This window comes from Pan troglodytes, chromosome 2 (assembly GCF_028858775.2).
Source record: "Pan troglodytes isolate AG18354 chromosome 2, NHGRI_mPanTro3-v2.0_pri, whole genome shotgun sequence".
Lineage (NCBI taxonomy): Eukaryota > Metazoa > Chordata > Mammalia > Primates > Hominidae > Pan > Pan troglodytes.
In genome coordinates, this window is record NC_086015.1 from 45,870,895 (window position 1) to 45,885,665 (window position 14,771).

Here is a 14,771-nt window from a genome sequence, read left to right on the forward strand (position 1 = left end):
AGAAGTGCTAGGTCTTACCCAAGGCCTGCTATAACCACTCCCTAGCTACTGCTTATGTTCGCTCAAGGCCCTGGGGCTGTACAATCAGCAGGTGGCAAAGCCAGCCAGGCCTGTCCTTCCCTTCAGGGCGGCAAGGTCCCCTAAGTCCCAGGTGGGTCCAGAAGTGCCATCCAGGAGTCAGGGACTAGAGTCAAAAACCTTAGAAGTCTACCTGGTGTTCTAATGTAGTGCAGCTGAACTGGTACTGAAACTACACAATGCAGTCCCTCCCTTCCTCCTTCCCCTTTCCAAGGGAGAGGATCCTCACCTGTAGCCACCACCAGGCCATGAGGAGTACTGCCAGACTACCACTGATATTCCCTTAAGGCCCAAGGTCTCTTAAGTCAGCTTGTCATAAATGCTGCCTGACCTGGGCCTCACCCTTCACGACAGTGGGCTCCCCCTCTGGCCCAGGAGGTCCAGAAATGCCACCCAAGAGTCAAGTCCTGAAATCAGAGATCCCAAGAGCCCTTTTGGTGTTCTACCCTCTTTGGCCATGCTGGTACCTAAGGTGTAAGACAAAGTCCCCTTTTCTTTTCCCTCTGCTTTTCTCAAGCAGGAGGAGTTTTGCCCCATACACCACAACTAGTTATGTGGTAAGTCTCACCTGAAGCCAGCAACTCTTAGAGACTCACCAAGGCCCTCAAAATGTAATATGGGGGTATCACTGCTGGTTATTCAGGGCCCAAAGGCTCTTCGGTTCACAGGTAATGAATGCTGACAGGACCGGGTCCTTTCCCTCAAGGTAACAGGTTCCCTTCTGGCCCAGGGTGTTCTACAAATACCATCTGGGAGCCAGGGCCCGAAACAGGGGCCCCGTGACTTTAACTGATGCCCTATCTTGCTGTGGCTGGGCTGGTATCCTAGGTGCAAGACAAAGTCCTCCCCCACTCTTCCCTCTTCTCTCAAGCAGAAGGAAGGGGTCTTTTTTTGGAGCCGCGAGCTATGCAGCCTGGGGTTGGGGGAGGAATGAAGCCAGCACTCCCCAGCTGCCCCAGCTGGCATCTCAGTATGTCATGTGCCCCCTCAGTCCACTGTCTCTGGGCCTAATTCAGCACTAAGACTCACAAGTTGCAGTCCTTATGGCCTAGACTGCCTTTCAAAGGCAGTCTTGTACACAAAGAGTGCTGCAGCGCTCAGTGGTACGATTTGCAGGAACTCAAGCTCCCACCACTGGGATGAGTGACTCCCCTTTGGCTAGGGCTGGATTACATGCTGTCTCCATGGGCAGGCATCAGCTGAGTTTGGTCTTGGTTTCCTTTCTGCTCTAACAGGACACCACTGAGTTCAGTGCCTCACAATTGCTATGTTCTCCCACCCCCAGTGCCCAGAGATGTTCTCCACACCAGGCTGCTGCTAGGGCGGGGATCGGGGAGTGGTGTTGGCAATTCAGAACTGTTTTGTTTTGTTTTGTTTTGTTTTGTTTTGTTTTTGGTGCCTCTTTCAGCAATATGAGGTTAAAACCCAGTACTATGAGTGCTCACCGGATTTTTGGTTCTTACAAAGGTGCTTTTACTGTGTAGATACTTGTTAATTTGGTATCCTTGCAGGAGGGATGATAGGTGGAATCCTCTATTCCACCATCTTGCTCTACCTCATTATTCTCTTTCTCACGGTGACCTTGCTGTACCCCAGAGTCAGAAGCCACTATATATTAGATAGCTCATTCAAGGCTGGGTGTGGTGTTTCATGCCTATAATCCCAGCACTTTGGGAGGCCAAAGCAAGCAGATTGCTTGAGTCCAGGAGCTCAATGAGATAAATCATCCAACACTAAATCTTACCCACTTCATTTACATTTATTCATCTTTTCTTCCTGTTATAGTGGATAGTGTCCCTTCCTTCTCTGATCTAAGACCAATTACCCTAGGTCATTCCCTTCCACTCATTTTAAGAACTATCTACCCTCAGTTGGCCTTTCTCCAACCTCTATCTTCAATGCCCAGATTCCCCCCAGGATTAATCTTTTCCATTAGCCCTTACATATGCCTCACACTCAGAGCCAAACTTTTTCTAAGACTTAACTAGAAGGCCAGGCACGGTGGCTCATGCCTGTAATCCCAGGACTTTGGGAGGCCAAGGTGGGTGGATCACTTGAGGTCAGGAGTTCAAGACCAGCCTGGCCAACATGATGAAACCTCATCTCTATGAAAAATACAAAAATTAGCCAGATGTGGTGGCACATTCCTGTAATCCCCAGCTACTTGGAAGGCTGAGACAGGAAAATCACTTGAACCCAAGAGGCGGAGGTTGCAGTGAACCGATCACGCCACTGCACTCCAGCCTGGGCAACAGAGCAAGACTCTGTCTTAAAAAAAAAAAAAAAAAAAAAGCCTTATCTAGATGTAGATTCACCACTTGTTCACTTCTAGTTTTCTATACAATCACCCCAATCTGGCTCCCATCTCAAATTTTTCTTTGTGAGTCACTAATAACCCTATCTTACCAGATCCAATAGAAATGTCTATTTTCAACTTATGTAACTCAAAAGTAAAAAAGATAACCATTTTCTCCTTCACAGAACACACACCTCTCTTTCCCTCCATTAGCAACTTTCTGGAGTTTCTACTTAACCGTTGCTCCTTCTCAGTCTCCTTTATTACTTCAACTTCAAAGACAGGGGCAACACCTGTTTTGCTTATTTGCCTCCAGGGTCTACCCAATTACTTGGCTCAAAGAAGGTGCTCATTAAATATTTGTTGACTGGATACCAAAAAATTTTTTTAAATAAATTTAAAAAACCCTCAATTCATACCTAACTCCCTATACAAAATTAACTAAAATTTTATTGTAGGTTAAAATACAAAACTCAAAACTACAAAAATTTTAGAAACACACACGAGAAAAACTCTGTGACCTTGCATTAGAAAGACTTAAGACAACAAAAGAACCATTCGTAAAAGAAAAAATTGGCAAGTTGGACTTCATCAAAATTAAGAATGTTTTAAAGATACTATAAAATAAAAAGACAAGCCACAGAGAAAATATTGCCAACCATATGTTGGATAAAGAACTTGTATCCAGAATATTTTAAAAACTCAGATACAGATGTTTACACAGACAAGAACAGACAGATGATAGAAAGGGAGATAACAGTCAAAACTCAGTAACAAAACAACTTCAAACAATTTTAGACATGATTTCCCTCAATTGAGTTGGTCCACACCCATTCAGCCTCATCTACCACCACATGCAAGCTATATGTACATCGTAAGACCTCCACTATGCTGTTATCATTCATGCTGTGTTGCTTGTCTTGTACCTTCTCATAAAGCTAAGTAGACCTGATGTTGACTGAATATAATTAAGTATCAATATATATTAATGCAGCAGTCCCCAACCTTTTTTGGAACCGGAGATCAGTTTTGTGGAAGACAATTTTTCCATGGACCAGGGTTAGGGGGATGGTTTTGGGATGAAACTGCACTGCCTCAGATTATCAGGCATTAGATTTTCATAAAGTGTGCACAACCTACATCCCTCGCATGCGCAGTTCACAATAGGGTTCACGCTCCTATGAGCATCTAATGCCACTGCTGATCTGACAGGAGGCAGAGCTCAGGCAGTAATGCTCACTGGCCCACCACTCACCTCCTGCTGTGCAGCCCGGTTCCTAACAGGCCATAAACCAGTCCTGGTCCACAGCCCGGTTTGGGGACCCCTGTATTAATGTATCTACTATAATATGCGCTTGTGTATGTGTGATTCACAGCATATGTGTGTTGAATTCATCAGGGAAGTCATCTAAGCCTGGAACTGTTATCATGGGAAGGTTTTTAACAATGTACTAACAGATATAGGTCTCCCCAAATTTTTCTATCAGTTCCAGAAAGTTCTGTTATTCAAGCACTTTTTCCATTTGTCAAGTATGAAATTATTCAGATTATCCCCTTAGTATCTTTTAACATACATTAGACTCATACTGCTATCTCCCAGTCTTGATGTTAGTAATTTGTATTTTCTCTTTACTTTCTTTTGATCAATCTAGCTAGAGATTTAAAAATCTTATGCAATTTATCAATATGAACTATTGGTTTGGTTTCATCTCTTTTATTCTTTTCTACCTCTGGGAACACAGGACATCATAATTTTTTATCTATTGTTACTTATCGAGTTCATTGAGTTCAGCTCTTATTTTTATTATTTCCTTTATTTGAATTGCATTGGGTTTAATTTGCTCTCCTTTTTCTAGCTTCTTAAACTGGAACTTAAAACATTCTTGATTTCTGATACAGTGGCTCCCAAAGAATAGTCCCTAAACCAGCAGCATCAAAAGCCACAAGGGCACTTACCGGAAATGCGAATTACTGTGCCCCACTCAAAATCTACAGAGTGAGAAACTTTGGAGGTGGGGTCTGACAATCTGTGTGTTTTGTTGTTTTGGGGGGGCAAGGTGTCACCCAGGCTGGAGTGCAGTGACAAGATTCTGGCTCACTGCTAACTCCGCCTCACAGATTTAAGCGATTCTCATGCCTCAGCCTCCCAAGTAGCTGGGATTACCAGTGTGTACCACCATGCCCAGATAATTTTTGTACTTTCAGTAGACAGGGTTTCTACTAAACCACCCTTGGCCAGGCTGGTCTCAAGCTCCTGGCCTCAAGTGATCTGCCCGCCTCAACCTCCCAAAGTGCTGGGATTACAGGCATGAGTCACCACGCCCAGCCTGACAATCTGTGTTTTAGTAAACCTTCCAGGCAATTGTGATGCACAGAGTTTTCAGAACTACTGCTCTAATCTGAGCATTTCAAGTTATGAATTATTTCACTCTTACACCCAATTTAGCAGCATCACAAATGTGGTGATGTGTTGGGTTCCCCTTATTACTCAGCTTTAAATATTTTCTAAAAATTTGTGAGATTTTATTGACCCATGAGTTACAAGCATTTTTCTTAATTTCCTGACATTTGGGGGATTTTCTAGATTTCCTCTTGTTAGACATTTCTAATTTAATTCCATCATGGTCAGAGAACATATTATAAATAATTTCAATACTTTGTTATAAAGAGATGTTTTATGGCCAAGAATATGGTCTGTTTTAGTGACTATTCAGTATGCTTTCAAAATAAAGGTATTGTATAATCGTGGGAATTAGCATTCTATAAATGTTATTTCAATTTCATTAATATCATTCAAATCTTCCATGTTCTCACATAATTTTTATCTACTTATTTTAAAAATATCCAACAATAATGAATTTGTCATTATCAAATTCTTTTAGTTCTGTCAATTTTTCTTTCATATATTTTAAAGTAGTCTCATTTCACACAGACAAATTAAGGATTGTTAATGCTTCCTAATGAACTGAAATTTTCATTATGACCTGTTTTTATCTCTAGTAATACTCTCTTAATTTCTACTGTTATTAATATAGCTACTTAAGCTTTCTTGTTACTAGTGTTTCCATGGTATATCTTCTATTTTTTAAGTCTAACTTCCCATTTAAAGTATGTCTCATATAAACTGTATATAGCTAGGTTTTTGTTTTTGTTTTTGTTTTGAGACGGAGTCTCACTCTGTCGCCCAGGCTGGAGTGCAGTAGTGGGATCTCAGCTCACTGTAACCTACGCCTCCAGGTTTCAAGCCATTCTCCTGCCTCAGCCTCCCAAGTAGCTGCAATTACAGAGGCGTGCACCATCACATCCACCTAATTTTTTTTGTATTTTTTTTAGTAGAGACAGGTTTCATCATGTTGGTCAGGGTGATCTTGAACTTCTGACCTCAAGTGATCCACTCGCCTTGGCCTCCCTGCATGCTGGGATTACAGGTGTGAGCCACTGGACCAGCTAGGTCTTTTTTTTCCCCCCCAATATGACAATCTCTGCCTTTTGATGGGAATATTTAGGCTACTCATATTTAATACAGTTATTAATATGGTGAGGTTTAAGTCTATCATCTTCTCATTTGCTTTCTATTTGCCCCATTTTATCTTTCTTCCTTTATTCCTCCTTTCCTGACTTATTATTCCTGATTAGATGGTAATTTAGTTTTTCTTTTAAGACTAGTCAAGCGAAGCAGTGGGAGTGGAGAAGAAACAAATCTGTAACTAGTTACAATCAATTAGTTGTAAACACCACGGCACTATGATTAGCCAAGTATTCCTTTTTATCTCTTCTATTCACTATTTAGTAATTACTCTCGTTTTTCAGGGTTTTTTTTTTTTTTTAACTGGATAGTCTTCCAATTATAATAGCATGCATAAATTATCAGAAGTAACCCTGAATCAACATTATATTATTTCACATATGTGTAAGAACATATACAATATCAGCTCATAATATTATATTATGGGCTATACAGGGCACCATGGCTCGTGCCTATAATCCCGGCACTTTGGGAAGCTAAGGTGGATGAATCACCTGAGGCCAGGAGTTCAAGACCAGCCTGGCCAACATGATGAAACCCCATCTCTACTAAAAAATAAAATAAAAAATTAGCCGGGCATGGTGGCACACACCTGTAATCCCAGTTACTCGGGAGGTTGAGGCATGAGAATCACTTGAACCCAGGAGGTAGAGGTGCAATGAGCCAAGATTATGCCACTGCACTCCAGCCTGGGTGACCAAGTGAGACTCTGTCCAAAAAAAACACTCACATATACAATATATACATAAAACATAATATACACATAAAATATAGGGATACAATAAAATTCACATTAAACACTTCCGCATGTGTTCCTCCAACCCTTTGTACAACTGCTGTCATATATTTTGCTTCTACTTGTGTTATAAAACACACATTTTTCTGGCCTTAATAGATTTAACAAGTTATGAAAAATTGTTTATTTTCCAACATATTTACCACTATAGTACTCTTCAATTATTCTTGTAAACCCAGGTTTATATTTGCTCATTTAACTTTAACAAGAAAAACTCACTTTAACATTTCTAGTCAAATTCTCTCAGTTTGGAGACTAATTTACTCATTTTTTTCCTTATTTCCCTTTTATTTTTGACAGTATTTTCACAAAATATAGAATTCTGGGATAGCAGATTTTTTTCTTTGAACACTTTAAAAATATTGTTCCACTGTCTAATGGCATCTTTGGTTTCCAAGGAGAAGTCAGCACGCATTCATGTAACTGTTTCCCAGCATGGAATATATAGGATTTCTCTAATTGCTTTTAGGACTTTTCTCTTTAGTTTTGATATTCAGCAGTTTGACCATGATGAGCCTAGATGTAGTCCTCTTTAGATTATCTTGGTCAGGGTTCGGTGTGATTCTTGGAATGTGAGCTGACATTATTATCAATTTGGAAACATTTTCAACAATTATCCCTTCAAATATTCCTTCTATCTCATTCTTTCATCTCCTTCTGAGAGTCAAATCATGTGACTGTTAGATAATTTTATGTAATATTATTCCACAAAATCTCAGACACTGTGTTCTGTTTTCTTCATTCTTTTTGCTTTGTGTGTCAGTTTGAGTCATTTCTATTAAACAGACCTATAATTCACTGATTCTGTCTTCTATTATGTTCTGACTGTGACATCCACCCAATAAGTGTTTTTGAACTTTTATTGTGAAATAATTATAAACTCACAGGGAATAGAAAAAGCAGTACAGAGAAGTCCCATATGCCCTTCTTCTAGTTTCCCATAATGGTAACATCTTACATAATTATAGAACAATATTAAAGCCAAAAGTCTGCCATTGGTACAATGTGTATATATAATTCTACATCACTTTACCACATGTGTAGATTCACACAACTACCACTGCAATCAAAAAACAGAACCAATCAATCATGAGGAAGATCTCCCTCATACAATCCTTATGCACTCAAACTCTCCCTCTTCTTCTAATATCCCTAACCCCTGGCAACCACTGTGATATAGTTTGGCTCTGTGTCCCCATCCAAATCTCACCCTGAATCGTAATAATCCCCACATGTCAAGGGTGGGACCAGGTGGAGATAACTGAATCATGGGGGTGGTTTCCCTCATGCTATTCTCATAATAGTCAGTTCTCACAAGATCTGATGGTTTTATAAGGGGCTTCTCCCTTCACTCAGCACTCATTCTCTCCTCCCGCCATGTAAAGAGGTGCCTTCTGCCATGATTTTAAGTTTCCTGAGGCCTCCCCAGCCATGTGGAACTGCAAGTCAATTAAATCTCTTTTCCCTATAAATTACCAAGTCTTGGGTATTTCTTCATAGCAGCATAAGAATGAACTAATACATACTGATCTGTTTTCTCACACTGTAATTTCAAGAATGGTATATTAATATGACACTTCATTCGTCATAATGCCCTTGAAAGCCAACCAAGTTGTTGGGTATCAATAGTTCATTTCTCTTACTAAGTAGTATTCTAAGTATGAACATAAGATTTCATACTTCTGAAAAAAAGCTCAAAGTAAATATGTAATATGAATATTCATATGGATATGTAATATGGAGTTAAAATATGGTAAGCAAATGTTTAGTTTACCAAATGGCCAAAATGTTTCCAGAGTAGTTGCATGATTTTGCACTCCCATCAGCAATATACAGAGCTAGTTTTTCAGCATCCTTGACAGCACTTGGTGCTGCCACTATTATATTGCTTTAATAGGTGTATAGTTGCAGAATTAGTTTGCTTTTCTCTAACGGATAATAATGACGAGTATATTCTCAGGTACTCATCTGCTATTCATATAGCCTCTTTGGTAAAACGTTTCTCATGTCTTTTGCCCATTTTCTAATCGAATATTTTTTGCTGTTGAGGTTTGAGACATACTCCAGATATGAGTCCTTCGTCAGATATGTAGCTTGTAAATATTTTCTCCATGTGTCTAGCTTGTCTTTTTCATCATCTTAACAGGGTCTTTGGTGGAGCCAATGTTTTTAATTTTGATGAAGTCCAATTCATTAACTTTTTTTCTTTTATAGATGATGCTCTTGGTGTTATGTCTAAAATCTCTTTATCTAAGTCAGGGTCACCAACAGTTTCTCCTCTGAGCTTTCAGGACAATATATAATAAAGACTCTGGATAACCTTATTTTCCTCTACAGAGTACTGAGTTGTGTTCTGGCAAGTAGCGTCCGTCCAATCACCTCAATCCTGTGAAGGCTTCTTTTTGCTTTTGTTAGTACCAGTCTTTTCTTGTTTTTCCTTTAGCCCTAGGATATAGCCCTTAGTCCCGGTACAGGACGCTCAGTCCTAAGGTGTGGCATGGCCCTTCTCAAATTTCAATGGAAAGTTAAAGGTGTTTACCAAGCCCCTCTTTACTTGGTGAGACTTCACCTCCAAACTCTTATCTCCCTAGCACTGAGCAACTGCTGGAATTTCTGCTCAACGCTTTAACCTCCCAGCTGCTGCTTTCTGCTGGGTTCCACAGGGTGTCGTTCAGCACATGCACAGCTTCAAAGTTAGCCAATGACTGTAAAGGAACTTGTACACATATTTTGTGACTCTGCTCTTACTATGATTTTTCCCTACTCATTTGCACCACCCTTTCCCAGCAGGGCCAAATTCCAACCTCAGTTCCTTGCCCCAGGAAGAAGTCACTTTCTGCCTAAACTCTATTCCCTTGGTGTGAACTTAGCACATCTGCAGAAGGATAAGCCAGTTAAACGTACAGCTCAGCCAGGTCACTTCCCTTCTTTCAGGTAGTGTGTTGCCTCCAGCTTCTACCTACTTTTGTTTTTATGTTCCATCCAGATGCATTATTATTATTATTATTATTATTATTATTATTATTATTATTGGCAAGAGGGTAAGCCCAATACAGCTCCTCGACAATTATCAGAACCACGAGCCCAGGCGTGGTTTTTATGTTAATTTCCCAGTTTGGGAGAAGTATAAATTCACACCCTGATACATGAATAAAATTGAAAAAAAAAACTGCAGTTGAAAAATTATATGTAAGACTTTTTTTCGCTATTTCTAGAGCTGAAGATAAAAATCAACAAACTTCGGCTGGGCGCAGTGGCTCATGCCTGTAATCCCAGCAATTTGGGAGGCCAAGGCGGGTGGATCACGAGGTCAGGAGTTCAAGACCAGCCTGGCCAAGATGGTGAAACCCCATCTCTACTAAAAATACAAAAATAAGCCGAGTATGGTGGTAGACACCTGTAATCCCAGCTACTCGGGAGGCTGAGGTAGAGAATTGCTTGAACCTGGGAGGGAAAGGCTGCAGTGAGCCAAGATCACGCCACTACACTCCAGCCTGGCCGACAGGGCAAGACTCCATCTCAAATAAATAAATAAGCAAACAAACTAACTTGTTATCTCTCTATCTCTCTATGTAGGTAAATGAGTTGCCTTTCTTTTTTTTTTTTTTTTTTTTTTTTGAAAATGCCCCATTTTTCTAAAAGGATAGCCTTCCAAGGCTCTTAGCTCCATCTAACTGCTTCAAGGCAAACCTCAGGCCTCATCTTCTATTCTTAAATTGTATCAAACCTCAAAACTATTATACAACAGCAATAACCACCATCTCGTCTTGTCCCAGACAGCCTTAAAGTATTACTATTTCAGGATTTTAGTTGCCGCCATTTCTGACTTTTGAAAATTTCCCTCACTTTCTTGTTCATTCACATGTGTATTCCCAAGTCTTTTTGTTACATTTTACCCTGCATTTTTAGGTTTGTTTGTTTTGTTTTTTGTTTTCGAGATAGAGTCTCACTCTGTCGCCCAGGCTGGAGCGCAGTTGTGCGATCTCAGCTCGCTGCAACCTCTGCCTCCCGGGTTCAAGCGATTCTCCTGCCTTAGCCTCTCGAGTAACTGAGATTACAGGCATGCACCATCATGCCTGACTAATTTTGTATTTTTAGTAGAGATGGAGTTTCACCATATTGGTTAGGATGGTCTCAAACTCCTGACGTCAGGTGATCCACCTGCCTCGGCCTCCCAAAAGTGCTGGGATTACAGGCATGAGCCACCGCACCCGCCCTCTAGGTTTGTTTTTGTGGTTTTTTTTGTTTTGTTTTGTTTTTTTGATGTGGGAGGATCACATATAATTTGCAAGATTATCTCAACAGCTAAATTGCCATAATTAGAAGACCACATATTATTTTTATAATTAGAATATTTACAAAATCATAATAAATGCTACATGGAAAAACTATAGGGAAAAATAAGTCCATATATATGTATATATAATTCATATATCTCAGAAAGTGCAACAAGTGCTATTTGTTCTTGAAAAAAGGTTATAAATTGAAAATGAGGACTATGGAAAATAAGGACAATGACAGGACTGATTATGTGTAGTTGTTCTAGTAATGAAAAGCAATACTACTCAAGCTAGGCGAGAGAGAAGAGGAAGTGGTGCAATCGTGCATCTTAATACGGAGCAAGAGCCCAAAGTGGAGCACATAATATCACAGCCTTTGAAATAGATTCATCATACACTACGTTGAGAGTTTCCAAAAGCACACAATTTTCAGGAAGAACTAAGTTAAATAATGCTTCAAATCACCATATATCCACTTTTAACATAAAATTCAATTCTATAACCAATTCAGTAGAAAGCTAAAGAACGTAGTGCCAATATTCTTAAGTCAATAATTCTTACAATATTTCACTCTTTTAAAGAACTAAATCATAAAACATGATTATCCCACCAAAAAACATGAGGACATAGAATGTAAAATAAATTTTTCAAATTAAATTAGAGGCCAGCATTATTCTAAGTGATGTAACTCAGGAATAGAAATCCAAATATCGTATGTTCCCAATTATAAGTGGGAGCTAAGCTATGAGTATGCAAAGGTATACAGAGTGGTATAATGGACACTGGAGACTCACAAGTGAGGGAGGGGAGAGGGATTAAAAAGACTACATATTGAGTACAGTGTACACTACTCAGGTGACCAGTGCACTAAAATCTCAGACTTCACCATTATACAACTCATCCATGTAATCAAAAACCACTTGCACTCCAAAAGCTATTGAAATAAAAAATATATATTAAAAACATATTAATTAATTAGCAGTCAGGTGCAGTAGCTCATGCCTGTAATCCCAGCACTTTGGAAGGCTGAGGCAGGTGGATTGCTTGTCACCAGAAGTTAGAGACCAGCCTGGGAAATAATATGAGACACCATCTCTACTAAAAGTAAAAATTAAAAGATTAGTCAGGCATGGTGATGTGTACCTGTAGTCCCAGCTACTGGGGAGGCTGAAGTGGGAGATCAGTTGAGCCCAGAAGTATGAACTTTCAGTGAGCCATGATCGTGCTACTGCACTCCAACCTGGGCAACAGAGCAAGACCTTGCCTAAACAAAAATTAAATAAGATAAATTTCAAAAACAATAATGGTGAAAATAATGTTACACAGCATGATGAACTTAGTGAATTAATAATCTGTTGAGGCCAGGTGTGATAGCTCATGCTGGTAATCCCAACACTTTGGGAGGCTGAGGTTAATGGATCACTTGAGCCCAGGAGTTTAAGACCAGCCTGGCACCTGGTACACAGCAAGCATTCAATAAAGCTTGGCTAAAATGATTTTTTAAAAATTAAAAAGGCCAGCCTGGGCAACATAGGGAGACTACGTCTCTACAAAAAATAAAAAATAAAAAAATAGCTGGCCATGGTGGCATGCACCTCTAATAGCTAGTTAGGAGGCTGAGGTGGGAAGATGGCTTAAGCCCAAGGTAGTGAGCTATGATTGTGCCACTGTAGTCCAGCCTGAACAACACAATGAGACTGCATCTCAAAAATAAAAATAGTAATAATCTGTTGAAAATAAAGAGAAAATGCAATGGCAATTAATGACAATTAATACAATGATTAACATTTCCTGAACTAAAATAGTATGTTTTATTTTAGGAAAATGTTAAAACAGCAGTTATAATCTATATAAGTTTTAATATTATGCTCTTATTGCATACATCACATGAGAGCTAAAGTGGCACTGCAAAGGAAAAGATGTACCTTTACAATGGAGCTCTCTGGCAGCACTACTTTAATCAAATGATAAAAGTAGGTGCAACTATTAAAACATGACACTGCATGCTTCCTGATGAGTTCAAATATGAAGTACCCAGTATCACCTATGATATGTTCTTACCAAAAAAAAAAAAAAAAGGTTCAACCTAAATCTAATGAAGCATCCAGACCTAACCTACAGTTTATAGGAAATGTGTGGACTAGAGGAATAAGTTAGCAATACCAAAAAAAGCAAGCAGACAAATCTGGAATGTGGAATATTCAACAGGACAAACAGCCTGGACTCTCCAAGAATCAATGTAATGTGGCAAGAAAAAATAGAGGAACAATTCTGGAAAAAACATGAGGAAAGAGACTCCAACAGTGAATTATAGAGAGCACCAAGTTGTTTCTTATAATGATGCAAAGGTGATTTATTTTTAGGAATTCCATTAATATAATCCACCTATTAATAGAGATAGGAAGAAAAATTAAATACTCCTATCTTCTGATGCCATACCAAACTCAATAACCATTAATGTTAAAAACAAAGAGGAAACTGGTAAATACTTATTTAACATGATTTTATGCCAACACCAAGTATTCATGAGAATACAGAGCACTGAACATTCTTTCATTAGTCAAAGCATTTTAACTTATACAACCTTACTGGAAAACAGTTTAGATTACCCCCTAAAGTTGAACACACACATATCCTGTAACCTATCAATTCCATTCCTACACATATCCAACAGAGAGCTTGCACAAGTGCATCAAAATGTGTGTGCAAGGCTTTTAATAGCCAAATACAGAAAACAATCCAAATGCCCATCACCAGTGATGTAGTATACTCATGTAATAAAAATGAACTACAGGTACAGGCAACAAGGATGAATTCCATAAACATAATATGAAATAAAAGAAGCCAGATACCAAAGTATACATATCATATGACTCAATTTAAACAAAATTCAAAAGCCAGCAAAATCATGACAGAATTGGAAGTTACGGTAACTTCCTCTGGCACAAAGGGAGAGAACAGTGATCAGGAGAGAGCACAAGAGGATCCCCGGGTATGCTGGCAATGTTCTACTTAATGTTCTGTTTCTTGACCCAGTGACAGTTTATTGGGTTTTCACACTTGGCAATAATTCATTAAGCAGTACATTTATGTTTTGTACGTATTTCCAACACTTCAATAAAAAAGAATTATAATTTTCAAACCAGAAAGAAAGTACAAAGTAATCTCTAAATATCTAAAAAAAATTGAAAACATATGTAACTATATATCATATTGGTGACAAAAGTACAAAGTGAAGAATTATATAAATTGCTTTTAAAACTCAGCGTTTTGACTGTACATATCATCCAGTGGGTTATATCCCAAGGGAAAAAAAGTACTTAAAATGCACTTTGTAGTTTTGTTGTTAGTAACAATACGTGTACTATTTTTAAACTATTCTAAACTCTAAGCTAAAAAAAAAGATAATTATGTTAATGTTATTAATGGCCAAGAGTGTTTTTTTTTGAGACAGAGTCTTGCTCTGTTGCCTAGGCTGGAGTGCAGTAGTCCGATCCCAGCAGCCTCCACCTCCTGGGTTCAAGCAATTCTCATGCCCCAGCCTCCCAAGGAGCCAGGATTACAGGCGTGCATCAACATGCTTGGCTAATTTTTGTATTTTTAGTAGAGATGGGGTTTTGCCATGTTGGCCAAGCTGGTCTCGAACGCCTGAACTCAACTGATCCACCCGCCTCGGCTCCCAAAGTGCTGGTATTACAGGCATGAGCCACCGCGCCCAGCCAGGAATTTTAGCTTATGAGAAGAAAAATAAAAATTGTAAATCAAAAGGTAAAAACGAATTTTAAATCTGAATTG

At 39.1% G+C, this 14,771-nt stretch overlaps 1 protein-coding gene across 19 annotated transcripts in view; it reads right to left on the minus strand.

Annotated features, from left to right (window-relative positions):
* The window catches only part of ULK4 (unc-51 like kinase 4), a 714,793-nt gene that overhangs the window by 611,330 nt on the left and 88,692 nt on the right, over positions 1-14,771 (minus strand). The gene's annotated exons all lie outside the window — the stretch shown is intronic.